This window comes from Macrobrachium nipponense, chromosome 1 (genome assembly GCF_015104395.2).
Source record: "Macrobrachium nipponense isolate FS-2020 chromosome 1, ASM1510439v2, whole genome shotgun sequence".
Lineage (NCBI taxonomy): Eukaryota > Metazoa > Arthropoda > Malacostraca > Decapoda > Palaemonidae > Macrobrachium > Macrobrachium nipponense.
This window is the reverse complement of record NC_087200.1, coordinates 173,190,592-173,218,308: the sequence shown is the minus strand read 5'-3', so window position 1 is coordinate 173,218,308 and position 27,717 is coordinate 173,190,592. Positions and strand designations below refer to the sequence as shown.

At 39.3% G+C, this 27,717-nt stretch overlaps 1 pseudogene; it reads left to right on the top strand.

The window, feature by feature from the left end:
- Window positions 1-27,439, top strand: part of LOC135219853 (puromycin-sensitive aminopeptidase-like) — a 185,904-nt pseudogene extending 158,465 nt beyond the window's left edge.
- The last annotated feature ends 278 nt before the right edge of the window (window positions 27,440-27,717 follow it).

Sequence of the window (27,717 nt, the reverse complement as noted above, 5' to 3'; positions counted from 1 at the left end):
TACTATAGTATATTGATTTTATTTATTCTGGTTATTTTAAGGTAAAACTAAGTTGAGAAATACAATTTATTAGATGTAAACTAGTTGGCATGGTACATCTGTAATATGACTATAATGAGTTAAAAAAATTAAGATACAAATACAGTAGACCCTTGACTCACGAACACAATCCGTTCCTAGACCTTGGTCGTGTTCGAAATTGTTCGTGACTCGGAGCTAATTTCCCCATAAGGTTTAATGGGAATAATATTAATTGGTTCTCGACCCCTACGAACCAATATATATTATGTATATTTTGCCTTATTTTACACAGATAATGTAAAAGTCAGTGTAAAAAACCTTAATATATCTAATAATATAATTTAAAATGGTAAACTAACACTATAAAAACGTTTGTAAAGTGAACACTTACTATGACTGGCGAGACTTCTGGCTTGACGGACAAGAGAAGAGGAGGGTGGTGGGTGGGGAGGAGGTTATTGTGCGGAAGGAGAACCCTCCCCCATCCAGGTCGGGGAGATCTCGTTCCGGAGATTCAACTCTTCTAGGTTTTTTTTTTTTTTTGGTGAACGTTTAATCACAAACTTATCCAATGTCTGTTGCCTTTTCCTTCCTTGCATAACTTTTCTGAATGGCTCATTAAATTTTCATTGAGCATATTCACGATCCTGTTCGTAACAATTTTGTCCGGTATGATACAATTCAAGGAAGCACTGGACATCATTCCACTTTTCCAATGCGGCTTTTATCACATCACTGCTGACATCTGTAACTTCCTCCCAGCTCCTCTTCGTCAGGTTGATTGCTCCCGAGCAAGTTGCTCCTGCTGCTCTTTGTGGAGTTGAACAAGTTCGTCCGCAGTCAAATCTTCTGAATGTTCAGCGACCAATTCTTCAACATCTTCGTCGTGTACTTTGTAGACCCATACTGTTGCCCATGGACACAATTTCTTGCACAATCTCTGCATCGAAGCCCTCAAAGTCACGGACAGTTACGCACTGGGGCCAAAGTTTCCGCCACGCAGAATTTAATGTGCGGTACGTAACTTCAGTCCATGCGTTATCAATGAGGGTTATGCAGTGAAAAACATTAAAGTGCTTCTTCCAAAATTCTTTTAAGGTTAATTTTGTCTCTTCAGTTACACGGAAGCATCTGGAGAAGAGCGCCTTCGTATATAATTTCTTAAAATTGCTAATGACTTGTTGGTCCATGGCTGGAGAACAGAGGTTGTGTTGGGTGGAAGGAACTTGAACTGAATGAAGTCATGTTCACTGCAGTCAGCCAAGTACGAAGGGTGTGCCGGGGCATTATCCATGATCAGAAGGCACCGCAGGGGTAGCTTGTTCTCTGTTAGGTACTGACTCACGATCGGCGCAAAACACTTCATCAATCCACTCCATAAACAAGTCCGTGTCACCCATGCTTTTGTATTGGCCCTCCACATTACAGGCAGTCTGGCCTTATTTACGTTTGTGCTGCTTACGGCACGCGGGTTATTTGAATGGTAGACAAGTAGCGGCTTTAGTTTCAAGTCGCCACTTGCGTTTGAGCATAACAAAGCGTAAGCCTATCCTTCATTGGCTTGTGGCCTGGGAGCGCCTTCTCTTCTTGGGTGATAAATGTCCTGTTGGGCATCTTCTTCCAGAAGAGGCCCGTTTCATCACAATTGAAAATCTGTTGAGCGACGTATCCTTCGGCCTCCACGAACTCGGCAAACTCAGTCACGAATGCCTCAGCAGCAGCCTTGTCTGCGCTAGCAGCCTCACCATGCCTAATTACAGAGTGAATTCCAGTTCTTCTTCTTTGAAGTTATCAAACCACCCTTTACTAGCCTTAAAAATCATCTGGCGTGGCACTAGTATAAGGAGTTTCCTTCAGCAAAACATCTGATACACTTGCCGAGCTTTCTCGCAGATGATCGGCTCGTTTACACTATCACCTGCCCATCTGTTTTCAGGTACCCACTTCAAAATTAGTTTTTTCTGCCTCTTCGAGGGTTTGCGATCTCATCTTGGTTAGTACTGCACTCCTTCGCAACATTTGCTTCTTTAATGGCATCCTTGTTTTTCAAAATTGTCGAAAATTGTCGACTTGGCCATCTTGTACTCACTTGCGATATCGGTCCACGCGAACACCAGTTCAAACTTTTCTATAATTTCTTTCTTTATTTCAATGGTTATCTTCCTCTGCACCCTCTTCTCACCATCACTCTTCACTTTCTTACTTTCACCACCACTCTTCACTTTCTAGGGCCCATTATGAAGAAAATCACAAGTTTTAGCGCAAAAATGCTAAGCGAATTGACGAAACGTCTTGTACACAATGAGATGAGACAAAGAGCGATGCGTGGGTGACGCCGTGCGTGGGCGGCTGGAGGATGGCTGGTCCCATGGCAACTCAAACGCTCTCACGTGTGCTGGGCGATTTCGCGCATTTTTCAAATGTTTGTGTCTAAAAATTAGTTTGTGAAACAAAGTGAAGTTATTTTCCAGAAATTTCCAGCATTTTTCAAATGTTCATGTCTCAAAATTAGTTCATGACCCAAACAGAATTTTTATTTTCGCATTTTTTTTTGTTCGTATCTCAAAGTTAGTTCGTAAGTCAAGGGTGAAATTTTACCTATAATTTTGGTCGGGGATCGAGTTGTACGTGGGTCAATGCGTTCGTGAGTCAAGGGTCTACTGTACTCTTAATTATGAATTTTCTGAGAGAGAGAGAGAGAGAGAGAGAGAGAGAGAGAGAGAGAGAGAGAGAGAGAGAGAGAGAGAGAGAGAGCTCAATTCTCATAAAGGAAAATGGGTATTATATTAGGCAACTAACATTTATTTTTCACTTCCACCTATACAGAATTAGAAGTCATACAGACATTGTGTACCAATTTGTGGCTCAAAAGGCACTAAATGTAATAAAAAAATTTAAATAAACCCATCAAAAAAATTTTTTTTGCCAATAACATTTCAGGATGTTTATTTAGACATCCAACAGTCGTAAACTGTTAAAACCTAAAATCTGATAATTCCTTAAAATTCAATAATCAGTGCTCCCCTTAACTAGACTTTTATACCTTCCAGATCTGAGGCCATTGTCTTGTACAGTATATCATGGGTTAGTGTTCCCTTTTGTCCTTGGAGATGGCAGGAAGTTGGCAGAGGATATTGGTAAATGTGGAGCTGATATGCAACCTTGTCCTTCTCTTCTGAAGGATTTCTCCTCTAACCTTTCCTGGTTCTATCATGAGTGGTTTGGAGAGAAGAAGAGCTTCTATGTTCTTTGTCCAATTTCCAGGATGGTGATCATGAACTTATGTAAACTTATCTCTTGTTGTATTTGTAGGACCACAGCGTGAACTTATGATACTGTTTTGCAGTTTTCTGCTCAGTATAAGGTCTGATTTGGATTTTTTCACGAAGTCTTGCCCTTTGATATTGCTGGCTCCAACTTGACCCTCTCCTCTTGGGGAAACTGTCAGAATTCTTTAGTGTTCCATCTTCCATAGTAGGAACATTGGTCTTGCTCCCTTCGAGGACTGAGTGCTTTGAGTAGTTGGTCGTGCCATGATCCTAATGACTTGGTGATAGTACAAGACCCTTCCTTGAGGACACATCAGCTACCAAAAATAAGCTTTCCTTTGCCAAAACCTGATTTTTTAACAACTGCAAAAGCTCTCTAGGAGTTAAACACCCACATACCTCTATACACCAGTCCTCTCATGGCCCAAGAAATGCTCCTTTCTCCCTCAGCAGGGTTGCTAATTGCTCCCCTCCCATCCCTCCTGGCCTTCCTACCCCTTTACCCTAGAAATTCTTCCCCTGGCCTTTCACTCCCTCCAAAATCCCTCCTCAGCTATTCATGCTCGCAAGCAGTATTACTAGTACATGGTGCACTTTTTTAGGCCCGGACAGCAGGATTTTTTTATTTTATGAATTTTACTATATTTTTTACAAACATATCTTGGTTATCGAGGTGCTGGCTGCATGCAGCCAATGTGGATAATCAAGGGATTACTGTATGCATATAAAATATACATTTTCCGAAAGTATTTATGATTTAATAGCATTTTTGTCATATGTTACACAACTGTCATCAGTAAATGAATATGACAAAAACTCACACTCTCAACATACATATAAGTTAGCTTTCCAGTGGAATTTTAGAAATTATTTTTAAAATATGCTCAACTTATAAGTTCACAAGCATATAAGTTAGCTGTCCAGTGGAATTTTAAAAATTGTTTTTAAAATTTGCTCAACTTGTAAATTTACATGTATCTGTTATTTATGCACACTGCACAAATAGCAGATGCTCCAGTACTTCTGGGTGTGATATACTCGAAACCAGTTTTTATATATGCAGAGAGGGACCTTGCAAGCTGCACACTTGGAGGCAGTATCTTCCTTACGCCACTCATAAAACACACTTGTAGCTTGTTTGGTGGTGTTTATGCTGTCGTGTGGTCAGTCTGATGTAGCATTATTAGATTTTGATGGCCTTTCTGTTAAAAAAAAAAAATTGTACTCCCCGGCACTTTGGCATTTTCATTGTAATCAACAATAACTGAACTACATTTCAGTAAAATTAATTATGCCAAACAGTAGATAATAATGCAAATATAGTGCTAATCATATCCATCTTCACATCAAAGTGAAGTCAACCACTCACACTGACTGACACATAAGCGGAATTACACATGCATACTCACAGGCCATAAACTGTACATAACAAATATCCATACACACCATATTCAATTTTCTTTACTATGCACCTGTTTATGATTTATGGAAAATTTAGTAAAAAGTCTCTTTTTGATGAAGAGGAGATTCATCATTAGAATCTGAGGTTGAAAAAAGGATGACAACTATTTTTATCATCAGAATCTTGAAGGGTTAAATTTGTAGTCAGGAAGCCATGTTTGGCTAGTAAAAATGTTTCTTGGGCATTGCATAGAAATGCTTAAGTATCTATTGACAGTTTTTAGTGATAAGTTGTAATTAATGCTCCCACTGTTTTTTATCTGTTTCAGAACATCTTGACACATTATTAAGATCATTAGTTTTGGGCCAGTTAGGTTTGTATGGTGATGAAGAAGTTGTAGCAGAAGCAAAGAAAAGGCTTTCAGCTCATGTCGCTAGTACTAGTACACTTCCTGCAGATCTTCGATCTCCAGTTTACAAAACTGTGGTTTCACAGGCAGATGAAAAAACTTATGATCAGATGCTCAAGGTTTGTGAATAAAGACTTGTAATTTTTGCTTGTAATTGCTGTTATTGTAACTTGTGATTCCATATTTCCAGAATAATAAAATTCTTCATGTTTAATATTAAATTACACAAAAGACTGAGGTAACTGTACCTATGATAGATTGCAAGTTAAATGCATCATTCCTCAAGATTATAGAAAGATTAAACTTGCCTTCAATTCACTAATTCCAATATTTGTACACCACACACTATGTAAAGTAGCAAGTTACAACTGGTCAGTTATATATGAGCCAGTGTAGTAGTTCGGGTGTTTTGTCATATTTACAAAAAAATTTATTAAAAATGCATGTTTTTCTTAAGCAAAGTTTGGTATGTATATCCACAATCCAATTAATTATAGCCTATTCCCATGTTCACAAAAATTCCTTTTCTACCAGATTTATTATTCAAGATCAGAAATCCACTGCTCATGCACTGTCTTGCAGTAGGTGAAATAAGATTTTTACATCCCACATATCATGTGGACATGGGGGTTTGTAGCTTTAAAGGTTGTAATTTGAAAGCTTATATGTAGAGGATGATCTGTATACATATACATGGTATGAGAGATTATTGCCCAAAATCCATTATAACAGTAAATGGGAAGAGAATGGAGTTGAGAATCTTGTGATAGATGGGCGGATCTGATAGGCACTGAAGTATTTCTGTCATCTTGGGAACATAATTGGCTGTGAAGCAGGACTTGAGAGAGAAGTAACGGCATAACTGTAGCTTGCATGAAAGAAAGAGACAGTGCACTTGCTTGTAAAAAAAAAAGTCCCTGTTAGTAGAGAGAGTAAAGCTTCATGACATATACTATAGGCCTTTACTAATAATTCAGCAGAAACATGGGTACTGATAAGGAATATGAAGTTGCTGAAAATATGTGACCTTGAATATTAGATTCATGGCTGAGCAGTGTGATATCAAGAAGTTGTAAGAAAATGCTTGAGATCTCAAAGGCTGAGTTGGTTTTGACATTTGATGAAAAGGGATGAGGAACACTTGGTCAGAAAAGTGGTAGATTTAGAAGCAGCAGGATGAAGCCTGTTGGAAGACAGGATATCATGGAGAAAGATGATATATGAACATGAAGATTTAGACCTGGTAAAAGTTAAGGTAGTAAGAACAACAGTGATGAAGATGACGCTTTAGACCTAGTGAAAGTTAAGGTAGTAAGAGCAAAGGACAGATGATGAATCTTATTACTTAATGATGAGTCCTTGTTTGTAAGCCTCATTTATTTCTCACAACTCAACGGTCACATGACATGATTATGGCATTTAATAGTTGCCTGAGGCCAAGGTGCTTTCCTGCAAAACCAGTACTATAGGCCTAACTGCTGTTTCATTTTTATTTTTTTTAAGCGACTGAAACATCTCGGATAATTTTTTCAGTTCAAAATGGCCTTTTGTGTGTGTGTGTGATGTAATTAAAAGAATTTAACTATCCAAGGTTGAAATATTTCAGGTTGCATATTTGTGTGTCTCAAGGTGTTTGAAATGTAAAACATTTGCTTACTAATTTCAGCTGTACCGTGAAGCAGACCTACATGAAGAAAAGGATCGTATTTCCAGGTCATTAGGAGCCACACGTGACCCAAACCTCATTCAGAGAGTGCTACAGTTTGCTATGTCGGTAAGTGTGATAATGATGTACTGTAGGGTATAGTTTACTTTAGGTTTTAGTTAGCAGTTCTTGGGGCAAGTGACTTTGAAGTCCATACTTTTGGATTTAAAAGAAACAAGTTATGTCAACTATTTCGCATTGAGATATGTAATGAACATTAGCTCATACACGGAACAAACCTCGGTTCTTAACATTAGGATAAATCTGTTAGTGCCAGCTAGAACCAGTAAAAAAATTCAATAGAAGTATACATGCAAGGAACTAGTGGCATCTGTCCTATGTCACGAGTTAGGTGGAACAGCCACCGACCCAAGCTGTGCCTTGCGACGTCTCTGTTTTCTTCTTACCGCCTTTGAGTGAGGACATCTTTTTCTTTCTCTCCTCCCTATAGCTGTTAATTTGTGTTTCAGTGTGAAGGATTTGTGTGCTTGTGGCAAAGAGTTTTGTTATGGATTCCCATAACCCTTCTATTAGTTGGAGTTAGCTCATGCTTCCTAGCCTCCATGCAGTATGTGCAAAGCAAATATATGTAATGTTGTATTCCTTGTTCAGAATGTTGTTCTTGGTCAGTGGGTTAGTGGAAGAGGTTCTCCAAGAAGGATCAGCACAAGAGGAAGACAAAGACTCCAGCCTTGTTGGTTGTACTTGATTTTTTTCATACCCCTTCCTGTTCTTCTAGTGATTCATCGAGGGAAGTACTGGGAGTGGTTTCGGGAGATTTTTGTCTAATTATGCCATTTTTTTTTTTTCCCCCTTTGGGGAAGGGAGGGCGTCGCCATCTTTGTCCCTCTTTCCAGCCTCTGATGTACAGAAGATGGCAAATGTTTGGGCATCATTAGGCCTCTCAAGAGTACTAACTTTGGATGGTCTGTTGTCCCACTACATGGATCTTGCTACCCAGTACCATGTATCATGGCTGTTCCTACTCCCCATGGTCTCCACTGTATGTGGGGTCTTGTGTTGTGACATCTAGCGGTAGCGGAATGCATATGGTACCAACTGTGCATCATTTTGGGTTACCCCTTGTTCTGCCAACATTAGTACCAACAACCTCCACATGGGATTTGTCTGCTGTTGTGACGTCACAGCCAGATCCCTCCGTGATATCACCATCGGCTTTGTCTACTTTAGTGAGTCACAGTCTGCCTCTACAATATCATCAACTGCCCCGTCTGTGGATTTCCTAGTCAAGGCAATGTTAGAGAAACTGGATTTTGTGATTGAAGAGAAGTGTAATCATGCTTGTAAGAGGCAGGAACATGAATCTTTTGTCTTCTTATTTGTTGTCAGCATCATAGTCGTCCGTTCCCCCTGTATGTTCTCCAGTCAACTGTTGGAGAATTAGGGACTTCATATCTGACCCTAGTGCCAAGAAAAGAAGGACCATGATCCTAATGCCAAGAAAAGGACTATTTCTTCTTCAAGCTGGGACAATCACATTCCAGTCAGGAGATGTGTTTCATAATCAGCAGTGGCTCACCAAGTCGTCAGCTGCTTATGACCGTGGTTCTTCCACTTTCGTTCATCCTCAGAAGATGACAGACGTAATGAATATTCAAACTGCCTCCGCCTTGGCCGTGACCCTATGGCGTTGACAATGTTGGGATGTCTTCAGGTACTGTACAGATGTATGTGGATCAAGTGTTCGTACAGTGATCTCAGATATGCAAAGGCCTCTCTCTAATAGGAAACGTGAAGTATTGCCTGTGTCTTCTGTGTGACCTACAGGTATTCTCTTACGATGGGGTTAGGTTCCAAAAAACCCATTGTTTGCTGGAAAAATCATTTCTTGAATATAGCCTAACCTACACTAGAGTAATCAATATATGATAGTCTAGCCTGTTATTATTATTATCAGCTAATTCTTTAGGTTCAATGCAGATTGACTTATGATAATTAAGTATAAGATAATTAAGTATAAAGAGAAATTGAATAACACTAAAAAGAGTTAAGCTGGTATCACACTAGTCATTTCTTGCTAGCGGTTTTGGCCAGCATGCAGCCAATGCTCGCGAGCAAAAGTGTTGTATCGTCACACTAGGACCTCGTGGTTTCGAGGAGCAGCAGGAAAAAGTAAACAAAACTGATCAGCTGATATCATCATGGCACCCAGAAATTGTCGGGACTGTTGCAAGATGTGCTGCAGTGATGTGTTTTCTCGGAATCTTACGTGAATGCATGAGTAACAAAAAACGTTTGTGGGTTCAAGAGTTGCTCAGAAGAGAAGCCAAAGGTCTGAGAGTATGTCCTATCAGCAACAGCCATCTTGTTTGTTTACACTATGCGGTCGCTCGCGGTTCGTGCTCGCTGCTTCCCGTTCAGTCAGGAAGTAAAAATCTCGAGCTAAAAGCTCCCGGTTTTCCATTTTCGCCAGCAACGGCTCGCTGCTGGAGAAAAAAAGGCCTAGTGTGAGGCCACCTTTAGCTTAGTGTATACTACTCTATAGTACATGTGCGGTATAGTAATTATTAATATCAGCTAATTCTGGAGGTTCAATGCACTCTGACATTTGATAATTCAGTACAAAAAGGAATTGAACACAAAGCGAGAATCAGATTTGGTCCGACATCAGCATAATTGAATGGTGTCAGGCTGCTGATGGCTATGTATAATTATAAAAGACAAACATAACATGAATCTTTTTAAGCGCCTCAGCGGCGTGGTTGGTATGGTATTAGCGTCCCACCTTGGTGGTCGCGGGTTCGATTCCATTCCATTGAGGAGTGAGAGATGTGTATTTCTGGTGATAGAAGTTCACTCTCAACGTGGTTCGGAAGTCACGTAAAGCCGTTGGTCCCGTTGATGAATAACCACTGGTTCCATGCAACATAAAAGCACCATACAAACAAAAATCCATGAATCTTTTAAAAAGTTATACATTGCTTCACTGTATCCAATAATATTGCATGCATTTTCATATTGTATTATTATAAAATACTAACATAGCAGTCACTGTTTTGGTTTGGAAATCAGCTGATGGCAAATATGAGTTTATTTCACTGTATTTAACCCAATTCTTAGTGAATGTTCTTGCTTCTAGTTAGCACAAATGAATATCTAGATACTTTACTTACATGGGACAATGCCATTTTTCGTTATACAACATGTTTTCAAGTTGAATATGACTCTTTGTGAACCAAATTATTTTTCTCGTCAATAGATTGCATTTTGGGGCATGGTTATTGTATAAAAAAATTAAGTGTTAAGTGATTCTGTTTGCTATTTTCATTTGATTTCATCATAATACAAGCTTTATGTTTTATTGGCGTGAAAACAACACTAAAATGTGTTCTTTCATGCCCAGTAGTTTTGATTAAAATACTTTCTCTCAATTTTATCTACGGTTGTGCTTGATGGCATATCAAAGTTTACGGGAGTTTTATCCTTGTTTCCGATGCGTTTTAAGTCATTAGCAGCTTGAACATTGTTTTCTCAGCTTCAGCTACAATTTGCAGTATAAATTTAACATATTTCCTTGCTGATCTTTAATCCATAGCAAATAAAGTTATTACATAAAAATATGTCAGTCCAATTCTACATAACGTCATTTATAGCATAACTATGGTAATTTTTTGCTATCGTGCAATGGTTAAAATGCAAGCAAAACGGGTGTTATTGTTATCTGATTTGGTTTCTCGTTCCATTGTCCATGGCTGTACACATTTATGCAATGAGTATAACAATAAAACAGTACTCTTATCATTTTCTTTAGTTTTTGAACATATTTAACTAGAAGATGGGATAAAGATACGGAGGTAAAGAGGTTAGGCTATTGTAATTTGGTCTCTCTCAGTGTCTGATTGTACGCTGCTGCCTGCACCTGTTGTGAAGGAAATTTTAAATTTTCAAAATATTGTTGTATCGATATTAATTGCTAACCCCATCGTAAAATCGGATTACTATCATAAGATAAATTATTGTAACTTGAACACTGCCTGTATCAAAGGTCGGAGGAAGGATGGCAAAGCTCTAATCAAGAGATCTTGTGTTACGGATTCTTCTGATAACTGCGTTGCAGAGGTGAAGGTCCATGCAGTTTCTAGGCCTGTAGAGGATGGGAATAGTAGTCATCTGTCAGGCTGTCGATCCAGGTCTCGTTCGCCCAGTAGCATTCATGGTGCCTCTTCAATGAGTCAGTCACGACTGAAGGAGCTGGGGTAGGCACAGTGGTTAGACCTGCTCCTAAAGCTCCTCTGTCAGCCTCCTCAGCAAAGAAGCCTACTCATCAGTGCAGACACAGAGGTATGTGACGATAGAGTGGGCACCTCTCCCCACTCATTGCCACTAGTGTGGGGATGCCTGGCAAGTTAGGGGACGATGTGGCAGAGTTATGGGGCGGAACCATTGATTTCCTTCGTGTAGGTTATCTACTCCCATTCGAGTCCTCTACTGCACTTCTCTTATGGCCCAGGATCTCAAAAATGCCTTGTATACAGGCATTCCCCAGGTATCAGCTGGGGTCCTGTTCTGATGGCTTGATGATGAAGCAAAAATTACTGATAACTGAAAATCTGTAATTTTCGGTGCTGATTACTGGTTAATGGTGCCTCTGTTAGATATGTACAGTGGTACCTCGACATATGAAATTAATCCGTTCCGAGGCGGCCTTCGTAACATGAGCTTTTCGTATCTTGAACCGCATTTTACATGTAAAATGCCTAATCTGTTCCAAGCCCTACAAAAACACCCCAGTAAATTTTATAATAAAGCTAAATTGACCAATAAACAATGAAATACTACAACAATTTGGACCATTCAATACCTAACTTAATACATACTAGTACTAATATGTACGTACCTGTAAATAAAGTGTATTAGTGTACATGGTATACAAGAAATACTGAACGTACATATGTACGTAAGTAGTAAAATTTGGAACCTTACCTTTTGAGTGAGGCTATCTCCGAAAGTGGCGACAGAGGAGGAGGACAAACGGCAGAAAACTTCTTATAGTACGTACACCTAACTTTATGAAACACATTAAAAATGTCAGGAAATATAAACTAAACTTTACGAAACACATTAACAAAACTGTAACACTTCAACTTTACAAAAAACTTAAAATTAATTTTTTTTTTTTTTTTTTTTTGACATAATTTTTTTACTTTTTTATACTTTACTTTTTTTTCTATACTACAAAATTTCAATTTCTTCACCACTTTCAACTTTATGTTTTTTCATAGTATCAATTGGATCTTCCTTTTTGCTCACTCCTACTAAAGGCCTCTTTAAAAAATAACTATCCAAGGAAGATTGCTTCTGCCTACTTTTCAAAATGTTCCTGAAACTACTCTAGCAAACGTCATTGAACTGCGCAAGCATACGACCTGTGTGAGACTTTTCGGGGTGTCTCTTTTCCACAAATGATTGCACCTTATGAAAAGCAGATAGAGCATCCTTAATTTTTGCCGTTGTCATAGGGTCGTCCTCCTCCTCCTCGCCGCTGCTAGAGAATTCTTCTTGAACGACGTTATGTTGCATGGCCTCCAACTCCTTCAGGTCATCTATCGTAAGCTCCTCTTGGTGCTCCTGGAGAAAGGTCATTGATGTCGTCCTTGTCGATGACCAGCCCCATGGACTTGCCGAGTGCAACGATCTTGTCAAGATCTGGTTGCGAAACAGTTTCAGGATCGTCAACTGTTCCTGAATCTGCAGCACCAGCTTCGCCCACATCAAATCCCTCAAAACCTCCTGCCAAGCATGGAAATGCTCTTTCCAAAATTCATGCAAAGTGAGGTTTGTGGTATCGGTGATGTTGAAACATCTCTTGAAAAGATGTTTCGCATACAGCTTCTTGAAGTTCGATATCACTTGCTGGTCCATGGGCTGGAGGAGGGTTGGTGTTAGGTGGAAGATAAAGAACCTTGATAAAAGAATACTCCGCTAGGATATCTTCCTCGAGGCCAGGAGGGTGAGCAGGGGCATTGTCCAACAACACCAGACATTTCAGAGGGAGGCGCTTCTCTTCCAAGAATTTCTTCACTGTCAGGCCGAAACACAGATTTACCCACTCTGTGAACAAAAGTCTTGTTATCTAGGCTTTTGCATTAGCCCTCCACATCACTGGAAGCTTCTCCTTAAGCACTTTGTGGGCCTTGAAGGCTCGAGGAGTCTCCAAATGATACACAAGTAGGGGCTTCACCTTGCAATCCCCACTGGCGTTCAAAGTGCAAGCGTAAGCCTGTCTTTCATAGGCTTATGCCCGGGTAGCTTCTTCTCTTCCTGCGTGATGTATGTCCGACGAGGCATTTTTTTCCAAAAAAGGCCAGTCTCATCACAGTTGAAGACTTGCAGAGAACTGTAGCCTTCCTTGATTGTCATCTCTTCAAACGTCTTAATAAAGGCTTCGGCCGCTTTCTTGTCCGAGCTGGCCGCCTCCCCATGCCGCACCACCGAATGGATGCCAGTCTGTTTACGGAATTTTTCGAACCACCCATGCAAAGCCTTGAACTCTGGGGTTGGCGTCGATGACCCTTCTCCTCCGTCGTCTTCGGCCTGGGCAATCAAATCGCCAAAAATAGCGCTGGCCTTGTGGCAGATTGCCGTCTCGGTTATCGTATCGCCAGCGATTTCTTTGTCTTTTATCCAGACAAGAAGCAGCCTTTCCATCTCGTTGTGCATGTGGCTCCTCTTGCTAGACAAAATAGTCACGCCCTTGGAAGGTGTAGCTGCTTTGATGGCATCCTTCTGCTTAAGGATGGTGCCTATTGTCGATGGATTTTGGCCATATTCCTTGGCGATCACACTCAATCGCATGCTAGCTTCATACTTTTTAATTATCTCCATTTTTATCTCCAAAGAAAGCATCCTCTTCTTTCCAAGAACTTCAACTTTCTTGGGACCCATGACTATGTATACACTGTACGTAATTAAGTTATGTAGTACGTATACGTATGTAGTACAGTTCTCACACAACACGATAAAGTAGTAGTACTACAACGAAATCTCTAACTAATTTACGTTAATAAACGAAATCGTATAGAACGAACGAATTCTGCATGCTTATAATACAGATGATGCTGCCGAGTGGCCGAAAAAGCACGCCACTACGTAGATGCATGATGGGATCATGGGAGAGATGCTGACCAATAGGAGAGCAGGATCTTATGGTGGTGACTAGCATCAGGAACCATTGGGAAAGCGGGAGGATGGTGGCAAGTCTACTGAGTTGGCGGCGGGATTTTTAAAATTGTTATCGGTGGTCTGGGCAAATCTCGGGACTTTACAGCAACAACCTTTCGTATCCTGAACTATTTTCATATGTAGAGCCAAAAAAAAATCTTCGTATTTGCTTTCATATCTAGAGTTTTTCGTATGTTGAGCCTTTCTTATGTCGAGGTACCACTGTATTGCACCAGTACTCTATTATCAGTGCCAATAACTGGAAATCTGTGGTTATCAGGGACTGCCTGTACTGCAAGATGGGAACAAGATGATGAAGAAGGGAGCAAATAGAGCATCCATCACCGGGATTCTACAGCTGAATCTTCCTGGTCCCTAAGGCCAATGGCGATTGGAGGGTGGTCATAGAACTGTCAACATTGTACGTGTTTGTCAGGAAGATGAAGTTCAAAATGGAGACTCCACAAGCAGTCTTAGCAGCAGTCAGGGATAATGACTTTATGTTGACTTTAGACTTGAAAGAATCATACTTCCAGATATCAATCGGTCTTTCCTCCCAGAAGTTTCTTTGCTTCAATCTTGGGGAAAAGGTATTTTAATTCAAGGTGCTTTGCTTTGGCTTGACAGCATCTCTGCAGGTGTTCACAATTGTTTGCTTTGGTTTTGACATGGGTTCATTCTCAGGGATCAGACACCTAAGATACCTCGTTGAATGGCTGGTCTCGGCGAGCTCCAGAGAAAAGCTCATTTAAGAAAAGGATCGGCTACTTCATTTTTGCCAAAGCTTGGGCATTGTGGTAAATTAGAAAGTAAGCCTAGAATTGGAACTCCTGGAAGCACCACAAGAGAGCAACACTATGAATGGTGCAGTTGTCAAAGAACAACCTCTGATTACAGCAGTAGGTTTTTACTACAAATAGCTGAAATAGACTTAAATGAGAAATTCACCGTTCATCTTTCTTATCCTTTCAACTAGTACGCACTTATAATGTACTTATGGCAGTAGGTCTAGGGATACTTCTAAAACTAATTTTAATTAATTTCTGTTTAGAAGAAATGAATAGTTACAGAAAGATTAACCAAAGAAATTTTTTATGAAAGAAAGCCTTTTGTCTTAATGTATTCATCAGCTTTGACTCACAGTTTTCCAATGTGTGCAGATGAAGCAGGATGACATGCAATAAATAAGATTAAAAAAAGACAATTGTATTTGTTTGATTTCTTATTATTGCTTTTTTAAGTGAGATAGCTCTCTTAGTAAATTATGTTAAGCAATAATGAAAAGGATAAGGAAAAGGAGAACATGGCTAGTAAAGAATATTGGAATTAATCAAACAAAGTAGATTAATATAGATTCAAGCAGTCCTCAGTTATCAACAGGGGTTCCGTTCTGACTGATGATGAGCGAAAATTGCTGATAACTAAAATTAGGTGAGTTATGACACTTATTGTGCCAATAACTGGATTTTGGCACCAATAAAGGTTAATGGCACGTCTGTTAAGAATGTATCGGCACCGTAACTCTATAATTGGTATGATTGGCACAGATAACTGGCGTTAGACAAGCCCCATAAAACAGGATCGCCGATAATCGGGGAATACAGTGGTCCCCCCGTATTCGCGGGGGATGTGTACCAGACTACCCCATGAATAGTTAGAATCCGCGAATGTTTGGAACTGCTATAAAAACGCTAAAAACAGCCTATTTTGTTGGTTAAAACTCAAGAAAAACCACTAAAAATTTTCATACTTGATTTTTTTAATAGTTTTATCACAAAAGTGCATTTTATGATGAAATTGATAAAAAAAAACAGAAATATGTGGATATTTCTCATAGAAAAATGCTGCGAATGTGCGAATTTTCCACGAATAATGCGGGGAAACGTTTCCAAGAGAAATCCGCGAATGTGTGAGTCCGCGAATCCAGAGAACGCGAATACGGGGGGTCCACTGTACATGTATTGATGATTTAAATATTCATTCATATTACGTATCTGAGAGAATATGCTGCTGAAAATAGACCTAGGCTAATCAGGTGTCAAAATCAGATGTCAAATTTAGGCCAAATAAATGTGTCATGCAAATGATTTTACTGAACAAATTACAAAATTAGTTGAATTACACTTTCCTATTCAAAATTTTGACAGGTATAATGTATTACATATTTGCCGGCTTTAGGTGACAAACTGACGATACCCCAGAACAGGCAGTCCCCGGTTATTGGTGGGGGTTCTGTTCCTGGGGGTGTGCTGATAAGTGGAAACCGCCATTAACCGATACTCGGCAATTTATGGCACCATAAGAACCCTTATGGCACTGATAACTGGAACTCAACCTGTTATGGCGCCATGAATCACTGATTTTAGTGCCATAAAACCGGATCACCGATAACCATGTATAGTGTATAGTGCAATATGTTGGATCATGACTCTAGCAGCAGTAAAGCCAACTTCCAAATGCTTATGCCATTGCTGCCACGAACCTGTAGTTAAGAAGAATTCATGGACCCGTGGATATATATTTTCTCCTTACTTCGCAAAATAATTATCTTTGATACATTAAATAAATGTGCTCAATTCTAATTTATTTCAAGTATAACATCTTTGGAAGGAAATATTATTTATTAATAAGTAAATAATCTGGCACCTGCATATGGCAATATTTCCATAACGAACAATGAATTTCGTTCGGCGGAGACAGATTCTGTTTCACGTGGTGGGAAGGACAATGATAGATCTCTTTGCTACATGATTCAACAGGAAGCTAGAGGTCTATTGTTCAGTAGTCTCAGACATGTTCACATTGGCGGAGGATGCCCTTCAACAGCCAAGGGACAACCTGGACGTATGCTATCTCTCGTTTTATTTAATTCGTCATGTCATGAACAGTGATGAAGTCCCAGAATCTGAAGATGACTCTGGACCCAAGCAGAATGGTTTCCAGATCTGGTGTCTCCGCTTTCTGAGGTTCCAAGAGAGTTACTTCTCTGGCACAATCTGCTTTGTCAACCTCACAGGAGAGGCATCATCAATCAGTAGAGTCCCTATCTCTTCACGGATGGAGACTATGAAGTATATTCTGAGGGCAAGAGGCTTTTCTCGAAGAACATCATCTCAGATGCTAGGTTATCTCTGAAAGTCGTCAATGTCTGTGTACCAGGGAAAGTGGTCCATCTATTGTGATTGGTGTCATAGATGGGGTTCCTCTCCACTCAGAATCTGTATTCAACAGATAGCTGATTTCCTAATCCTTCTCAGAACAGAAAACAGACTTTCTGTTTCAGTCATAAAGGGCTACAGGGCTGCTTTGGCTTTATAGTTCTACATATGAAAGACATGGATATAATTACATCTTGGTATATGTCTTGCGCAGTCCTGTTCTTCTCGGGAGTTCAAGTCTCCCATTTGGGATTTGACTCTTGTACTACTAACTATCCTTACTCGACAGGCTTCAGATAGAATTTTGACCCTGAAGGCAGTCTTTTTGCTAGCCTTAGCTTTAGCAAAAGGCAGGCAAATCACATGGTCTGTCTTATGATGTCAACCATACCACAGGTTGGAGGTCATTAGGTTTTGAAATTGTCCTGGAATTCGTTGCTAGACTCAAATCCCTCAATTCATGATGACAGATTTGTCTCCTTTTCTTTACCTTCTTTGGAAAACTTTATTGACATTGATCCTAATGAAATGTTGCTATGTCCTGACAGAAAACTGCGTGCTTATCTGAAAAAGGACTCGACGTCTCAGATCGGGGTGTCAAAGATTTTTTCATAATAACAGGCTGGATCAAGAAAGAGGTGTTCAAGAATACGACCTTGTTCTGGCTGAGAAACAGTCACAAATGCCCATTCATCATCATCATCAGTTGCATCAGGCAATATTGTGCATGCAAGAGCACATGATGTTAGAGGGCCGAGTTCCTATTTAGCATTCAAGAAAAATTTTTCCATTCATAGAATTTTGAATGCTGGTTTATGGTGTTGCCAAACCACTTTCATTCGTTCTACCTTAAGGATATTGCCCATAGATCCTTGGAGACTATCCCTGAGTCCAGTGGTGGCTGCTCAACAAGTTGTGTAGCTCATCCAGTGCCCCTGGCAGGACAGGTTGTATCAAGCCTAAGATGATGGTATGAAAGTGAAATGACTGGTCTCTCTTTTTTTTTTTTTTTTTTTTTTTTTCTCCTTTCTGTCTTCTTTACTTATGGGCAGTAGGAAGATTGTTCCATCATGAGCTGGAATGGGCATGATACAGGTCAGTACAATGGCCTTGCTGTCAGAGTAATCATTAATGGATGAAGTTAACTCTTAGTAGCAAAACATTCCTCTCTTGCAAGGAAAGAGAGGGATGATAGCAATCCTACATTAGTGGGTACATTGGTTTGTTATTTTAACAGATAGCTCTTCATCTTCCGCTTATGCAATGAACTTTGGGACTGTATTGAAACCCTGAAGTCTAGACCTAAGTTATTTATACACATATCTAAGGGTCAGCGGTGCAGGTCTTCTTTCTTAGAATTCTTTTATACAAGAAGAATGACCAGATGTGGCAAACCACCAGTCGGTTAATGATACTTACCTCCCACCAAGAGTAAGTCTATCCTAATGTTAAGACCCCAGGTTTGTTCCATGCATGAACAAATGAAAATTTTTTTAATAATTTGTATTATTCATAATTAACAAACCTGTAGTCTTAACATTTAAGGCCCATCTCTAACCATCCTTTTGCCAGTTTAACCTGGGTTGGAATAATGTAACTGAGACGTCAGGAGGCCCTGCTTGGGTCGGTGGCTGTTCCACCTAACTTGTGACAGAAGACAGATGTCACCATTTCCTTGCATGTACAGTTCTATTAAATTTTTTTGTACTGGTTCTGGCTGGTGCTAGAAGAATTATCCTAATGTTAAGACTGCAGTTTTATTAGTTATGAAAAATACAAATTATTTTTAAATGTCATTTAACCAAGATAAAGATTTCAAATTGAATTAGGTTTGTTTTCTTTACAATCATAATGTATCTTTTATTTAAATGGTAGTTATGTATAAGTGACATTTGCATTGCTCTCTTGTGTAAGATCATGATATATGTTTAAGTGACATTTGCATTGCTCTCTTGTGTAAGATCATGATATTGATTGGCAATGTTGGAAATTTTGTTCAGGATTAATATAGTTTCAGGTCAATTCTTAATTTTTTAGCAGAATTTACATTGAAGAGAGGTATGAACTTTTCAGGCTGAAGTTAGGAATCAAGATACAGTGTTTGTCATCATCAGTGTTGCCATGACAGCTCCAGGTCGATCAGCAGCTTGGGCTTTCTTTAAAAAGCATCATCAGGAACTAGTTGACAGATATGAGGTGAGATACTTTAGCCATATTTTCATGCAGTAAATTGCAGAATGTGTTGCAATGGAAAGTTGTGCCTCAGTCTTAATTTTAATGGGGTCTAAAGATCAGCTGCTAAATTCTAATGTCTTATACACCAGTTTGTATCCAGAAAAAAATGTTCATAGTTTTGTATATTCTTTATTAGTTGATGGCTTTAGCAGCAAAGGGGCATAGTTTTCATTCCAAAGGTGTAGACTAAGAGAAATTTCATGAGTGAAAATGTTCTGTCACCACATTAGGTTTGTACTAAGCTGTCAGAGTTATCTCCAGAGTACGGTGTTTGTTCCTACACATATACAAACCCTTGGTCTTTACATATAGGATTTATTCTCAGCACAAGCTGGAGCCAGCTGTCAAGTTAAAACAAGGGATATTGATATAGTAGTTGGCTACCAATTGAATGAGAGGTATCGCTACCATCCAGATGGTATGCATTCACTTCCCTTTTTGATCATGTCTGAGACAGACATATTTCTAATGTTGCCTGCCATTTGACTTAATTCTTTACTATTCTTTTTGTTTTGAGATATATTGCTTAGAGAGCGGGAGAGTATAGTGATAGATCTAGACAAGAAAAGGAATGTCTTTATATGTCACAATGTGTCAGGTGTTCTTATTTTAAAATAGAAGGGTTATTAGATATTAGAAATTCAAGGGCATGTCCATGGGAGTTGATAACGGAGTCGCCCCATAATGTGTGGCGGCAAAAGAAGTAAACCTATCACAAGTAAGGAGGATGGTAATTGGGAAAAGAGGTCTTGAAAGGTAGTGTATTATAGTTGGTATGGTTAAAGTAGGGTTGTTAGATGGGGATGGACTGTCTTCAGGATGACGTAGGGATGGGTGAGTGTCAGGCATAACAGGTGTCATCTGTAGAAGGGAAGTCTGAAGGTGAGGAGGGATAGGAAGAGAGAGGCTTGTGGGTACAACTTGGTGGGAAAGTAAGGTTAAGGACAATTTTTCTCTGTACAGAGGTCGGAATGGGAGGTTGGAAGGGAAAGAATAAAGGTTGTAGGGGGGAGGGGGAAGGTGAGGCAGGTGGAGATTCTGTGAAAGTTGGCAAGGGAGAGGGGGGGGGGGGGGGGGGGGATAGTGGAAGGGTTGTGGACCTCAACAGTGGCATGATGGACAGTAGCATATTTTGTGTGGGAGGGGGTGGGGGATGGGATGGGGTTTGCGATCGTGATAAAGGATTGATTTATGTAATCCTCAATGTCTGCCAGAGGAAACTTGGATGTAAGGGTTTTTACTTGGGTAGAGGGCAAATAAGAGGTAACTGGGAAAACATTGAAGGGGAGAAATTTGTTATTGTTCTTTGTAGTTGTTCCAAATTGGCATTTATTTCTTGGAGAGGAAGTTTTGGGAGTGAGGGATGGAAAAATAGGGATGTAGAAATGGGTGTTTCTGAATTTAATGACTCAAAAGGTTTTGACAAAAATATATTTGAGATAAAAGGAGGGGAAGGGGTGGTGGATAATGGTGCTTGAGATGTATTCAGCAGTTTGAGCAAAGAAAGGGTGAGGGTAAGGAAGTTTTAGAGGATTGGGGAATTACAGAGGAGAGGAGGGGGAGGGGTTGGTTGTGGCATGATATTGGCAGTGATTTTGCTTGTTTGCTTTGCTGTTGACACTATCTGGGCCAGGGTGACAGTGGTAGAGCCAAGATGGCAAGTCTTCTGTCTAGCTTTTTTCAGGGTCAATCCGTGCTTGAAGCAGAGGGCCGCCACCTCTGATTCAAACTTGTATGAGGGTTGTCCTTAAAATAAGATTCCCAAAGATTTTTCACAATGAAAAACATGTTTATTGTCATTGAATAATACATTTTTGGAAAGCTTCCTATTTTTTGACATAATCGCCGTTGAGATCAATGCATTTTTGCATGCGGTGTACCATCTTCTTTATGCCTGAATCGTAGAACTCTCCTGCCGCTTTGCGAAGGTAGCTTATTACCTCTTTTTTCAGCTCCTCTCTGGTTCTGAAATGCATCCCACCCAGATGTTTCTTCAATTCAGGGAAGAGATGGCTTACCCTAAATGGTCTGTCAAAATTTCGTCAAGCAAGTCTTGCTGTCATCAGGGATCATCTCATGGAGCTCCCAAACTGCCACCTTTCGATCTTTCAGCATTGTTTCTTCCACTTTCGCAATCATTTCGTCTAAAAACGATGGCCATCCAGAACACTGTTCGTCATGGACGTCTGTCTTTGAATTCTCTGCACCATTTGCGCACGTGTTGTACGGCCATACACTTTTCTCCGTAGACTTCACACAGTTGGGAATGAATGTCCACCAGGACAGTGTTTCTTGCACACAAAAATCGAGTCACAGAGTGTAATTCGCACCTGGCGGGAGGTAGCTAGTGGGAGCTCCATCTCTAAAGTCTGGCAAGCCAAGACTGAACGTTGCAGACAGCTCGCCAGGAGGGGAACTGGGAGAGGGGGGACCAAGCTACACGCTAGTGTCACTGGATCCTGCATAACAGCATTCCTCACGACTGCAGCTCCTTGGGAACCTTATTTTACCAACCACCCAAGTAGATAGGGCAACCATGGTAAAAACATTGTTTGCCAACACAGTTGGCACAAATGTGCTCTTGTGAGTGGCAATTTGCTTGATCATGGTCAGGTGAGCTGTAAACGGGGAAGTGTGCTTGTGATCTGCAAAATTTGGCTGGTTGGCTGAAGCGCCAGCACTTTTGGCATGGATGCTGTTGAGGAATATACTATTTTTGGACTTTGTAATGTTAACCTCTAATGTATATATGTCTTGAGGGAGGTCTTGCCCCTTGAATGTGAACTTTGCCAAATTATTTAGATATTTCCTATTGCTCTTGTCCCCAAGAGTGTCACATGTAACATGGAAAACTTCATGGCGGTCACATAGTTCTTTGAGATCCATTGAACGTTACTCCAGCTGACATTGTCAACCAGGTATTACCATTATTCTAGTGCAACTGTTAAGGTGAGGATGTGGAGTGGTGTGGAAGGCATTACCTTTTAGGTCTTTGACGGTGGACATTGCTTGAGCCACAGCCTGTGTTAACTATGCCAAGGCATTAGCGGTCAAGTTTTGTTAGGCATTTCCCCATTCTTATCTGTCTCTGCAGGCACTTTCAGTGGGGAATGATGAATAACCTTTTACACTTCTGGGATCCAAAGATGGTTGATATAAGGGCTGGATTGGTACTGGAGGACATTTTAAGGTGGGTAGAAGAGAATGGAATTGAAGCCTTTAAGAAAATATTTTTGAGGTGGAGGTGCTGTAGCAGTCTGTTGTTTCATGGTAGAACGCTGCGATTCCTACAGTTGTAAAGTAGTCATCAAAGATGAGCTGGTGGAAAAGGAGCATGGGAAATCATGTGCTGAGATTGAGATGACAGGTGAAATGGTAAGAGAGGACTGGGATGAGGAGATTTCTGGGGCAGTAGTTTGGCTCGTGGTCTCTTAAACTAGCAAAGTCAGAAAAACCAGAAAAACCGGGGGACTGATTGTGAGCAGGGTCAGTCCCCAAACCCTTAGAATTTGTTTGATTTCCATTTATTGGCCATGTGGGCCTGGGTATTTGCTATGGATGATTTTTCCAAATAAAGGTTGCCAGTGGAGGTTTCAACGGTCTTCAACTGTGTCAGGACAGCACCATCAAAGGGCCCAGGGGTACTTGAATTCTTATAGCTACTAGTCAGATTGGAGTGAAAAAAAAAACCTGAAAACCTTAAAAATACATCATCAGCCTTTCATAGAGTTTGTTTTTCCACCAATGGCACAAACCCTGGAGAATAATTCCACCCTTGAGCTATCAATCTGATATCTCTCAGGTCCAAACATTGTCAGATAGCTGAATGGCCCTATCACCATTCCCACTACTTAGCTTCGATTATAAATCCAGTCTTAGCTGTCATATCTTTTCCCATTTATCAGGTCCAATAAATTTTAGCAAAAGTGGAAAATTGTAAAAAAAAATTAATCAAAAATAATATATGATGATTATATGGGATTCTTGGACTCGAACCCAGGAACAAATTTGAACAAATTCGTGGAGTCCAAGAGCATCCTCCCCCTGTTAAGGTGATCCCAATGTCGAGTGGGATTAAGGAGGGAGACAAGCTGCTAGTATCCCAGCCTGTAGGGTTCAAGAACAACTCCTGTAATAGAGAAGTTGAAGTATCCATTGGCATAGACAAGAACAGGTAGTCATTCGCCATGCCAAATCCCTTTAGGTAACAAAGAAGGATTGAAATTTGTATGGCTGATCACCTATATTATACTATTCTATAAAGCATAGCAGCGAGCGACTGGAATCTGTGGTAGAAGGTAACATCCTTTGAACTTAGTGTGCTAGTGTTAATGTCCTATTCTTAACCTCCTTTCCTGCCAGCTATGAATTGCATTCCTGAATTCCAGGTAAGTCTATTGTCACTACTGTATCTAACCCAAAAGATATTATAAATGACACCATATTTGATGGGATATAAGATCTGTGGTCATATGGGGGTCATATAAGCCCCCCCCCACCCACACACACACACACACACACACACACACATACACACACACACAGAGGAATAATAAGAATAAGGTTTTTTTTTTTAGTTTACATGTTAACATTTCATATCAAATATATAATGAAGAGTTTAGTAGAAAAATACTCAGAAAAATCATGCAGCTAGGACAGCTGGAGAAAACTTTATACTACAAGAATACAAAAGCAACTTTAGGTACAGCAGAAAACATTTAATAGGGCGCCCCTCCATCTCTGGCTCCGATGGATAACTTCAACAGTGGCAATGAATTCAGAATTGCCTAAATTTACAAACAAATGAAGACAAAAACAAAATTGTTGGCTTAAATAAGAAATGCAAATGTTAATGTATTTAAGAGCAAAATTTTCAGATAAGTTTAATTATCTAAAGTTAAGTACATAATTGTGTTTTTTATGAAGTCAGTGTGTAAGCTCCTATACTAGTGGCTAGCCTGCATGTGCATATGCACATTGTATGTATTGTGGCAAAGTCAACTAAATGTTTACTATACCCCCACCCCCAGGATAGTATTTTTATTATCATTACTTCACTTTAGTACAGTATTGTAACTATACTCTGTTTTTTTTTATCTGTCCATCCGGCTGTGGGGTTTTTGTATGGTAACACTGCGTCCCGGGCTTTAAATAGTTACGCTACGTGTAAGTTTTAGGTAAATAAAAGGATATCTGGGTGTACATTTGCAACTGAAAAGTGTTTTAATAATTTACTGTATGCGAATTACACCATTATTATTCGAAATAGGTTATTGTTATTATTGTTGAATGTAAGCTCCCTTTTTGGGGTGGCGAATGGAACAGCCAGACGCAGTGGCGGGAAAATTGCTTCTCTCGCTGTTCACTACGGCAAGATGTCAACGTATTACTTCATTATACGTAAGTATATCAGTATGTACTGTTAATTTTTATAAAGTGCGTTTCAGCCAGATACGATATGATGTAACTTGGTTTAGCATCTGTTTGATGGAATTTGCGTCTGGCTGTTCCATTCACCACCCCGAAAAGGCAGCTTACATTCGACAATAATAACAATATCCTATTTCGAATATTAACGGTGTAATTCGCATACAGTAAATTATTAAAACACTTTTCAGTTGCAAATGTACAACCAGATATCCTTTATTTACCTAAAACTTACACAGCGTAACTATTTCAAGCCCGGGACGCAGTGTTACCATACAAAAACACCACTGGCGGATGGACAGATGAAAAAAAACAGAGTATAGTGTGGTAGTGTAGTTTTCATTATATTTTCAGTATGTGCATACTAACACATTGCATCACATTCAGTTCAACATACAAAAACATTTGCATCACATTAAGATTAAAAAGACACTTACTATGAGTTTGCTAACCATTCTGTCCAAATAATTTTTCTGATAAAGAACAAAATATTTTTAAAAAGATTAATCCAGAGAGAGAGACAGAGGGGCAGGTAAAGTCATGTTAGTTTGTTGCTTTGTGTAGTTGTAGTCTGTATCTGCTGTCCCATATATCGTTGTGTGTGTGCCTATTGATGTATGAATTCAAACATTATACTAGTACCCTGTTTAATAATATAGCTGTGAAAAATATATTACTTACATATTCACGGGGGTTAGGGACCACAACCATCTGTGAATACCGAAAAACCACAGTATATTGACCCCCCCCCCCCCCCCCTCCTCTAAAAACACTTTCATGTAACTATTTATTTTTAACCAATCATCATCAAGGAAAGCTGGTACCCTGCTGTGTGATTGGCTCATTCTGGCCAGTAGCTGTTATCGGTGATCCGGTTTTATGGGGCTTGCCTAGCGCCATAAAATTGTCAATTTTTGGCGCCATAACAGGGTGAGTTCCAGTTATCGGTGCCATAAGGGTTCTTATGGCGCGCCATGAGCACCATAAATCACTTGAGTTTCGGTTAATGGTGGTTTTCGCTTATCGGCACACCCTCGAGAACGGAACCCCCCGCCAGTAACCAGGGACTGCCTGTATACTGGTTATTGGCACCATAAGCACCATTATGGTGCCATAAATCACTGAGTTTTGGTTAATGGCGGTTTTTGCTTATCGGCACACCCCCAGGAACGGAACCCCCACAGTAACCGGGAATACCTTCACATTGATCTTTTCTGAATTGGATTGCTCCCAGTTAACTTGGATCAGTAAGTTTTGGCCAAGGTATTAAACATGTTTCTCAAAGTGAGTGAGCAATAAATAGCAAACTTTGAGGGTGTTTGGTTCATGTATTTGTGGATTTTTCATAAGAACTTTATCAGAACCTTAAATTTATAAATTTCAATAAATGGCAGTAGATATGCATGGTGAAAATTAAGTCTTAAGTTGTGATCGTGAAATCCGAGTTGTAATGATATTTTGGTAGGTGTATTTATGTATACATTGATTTCAGACTATGAGTGTTAGGCCTTTAGGATACCCATATGTAGAGTTAACATATATTGCTTTTTGGTATAAATAAATATTGCGAGATTGGTTTTTGTTGCATTAAGTTGTCTTGCAATAAAAAACAATTAACAAAATGGTCCTAAACATCACCACATCAGAGCCTTGGTATTAACTACTACTGGTAGTTTTTCAGCTGTCTGCAAATTTTCGTACGTTACGTCACAAAAGTATACCCTTTTTTCTCCAGAATTTAATTTCATAAGTTGTATTCAGTAAGAACTTGGTTAGTTAAAAAGTTGTGTGCAGCCAAAGGAAATACATTGCATAATGGAAATGAAGTTTTAAGGTTCCCTCTGATGTAAATATTTTTTTAAATTAAGGGTAATGGATATACTGTATTCTGCCAAAGTATTTGTGCCACATTCATTTGTTGTATATTGCTATGTTATTTACATGTTTCCTATTGTGCTTACAATTTTATCTTTAATAATTCTCACAGGGAGGATATCTGGTAACACGTCTAATTAAATACATAACTGAAAATTTTGCAACTGAAGAAATGGCAGCAGAGGTTGAAGCCTTCTTCCGCGATCACCAGATTCCTGGAACTGAGCGTACTGTCCAGCAGAGTTTAGAAACCATCCGCCTCAATTCTGCTTGGTTACAAAGAGATCAAGATGATATCAAAAAGTATCTTTTGGAATTGTAAATTAAAAGCTGCAAATCAGTTTAGCAAATGTGCTTAAAACTTTTGTTGAGAAAGGAAATTGGTGTATTTTTTTGTTTCAAGTAAGAATTTGTTGGAGGTAGTTTACCAACAGTTAGTTAAGATTGGGCATTATAATATTCTTTGTTGGGATTTTTAAAAATAAACGTAGATTTGCTAATGCTTACGACCCTGGAGTTAAGAAGAAAAGTGTGTGTGATGTGTAAAATCCGAGCATGACTAAACTCATCTTTCATAAAGCCAGACTTGCAGACTCCTCAAATGTTCGCAAGTTGTGCTCTCAAGTGCGGTGTTATTTGTTGTGTAGTGGTTGGATCTTTTTTTCATTTAGTCACAACATATAGTAAATAATTTGGCTCATGTCAAGATTAGCAAACCCACTATTTTTCAAGATAATATCACACCACTATGATTATATAAATTAATTATAATATATAGTATATATATATATATATATATCATATATACTATATATATATATATATATATAATGAATATAATATATATAATATATGTATATATATATGATATATATATATATATATATAAATATATATATATATATATATATATATATATATATATATATATATGTATCAAAGTATCAAAGTGGTATAATAGTGTCTTGAAAAAGTGGGTTTGCTAATCTTGACATGATCCAATTATTTATTCCAGTAATTTAATTTGGTAGTAT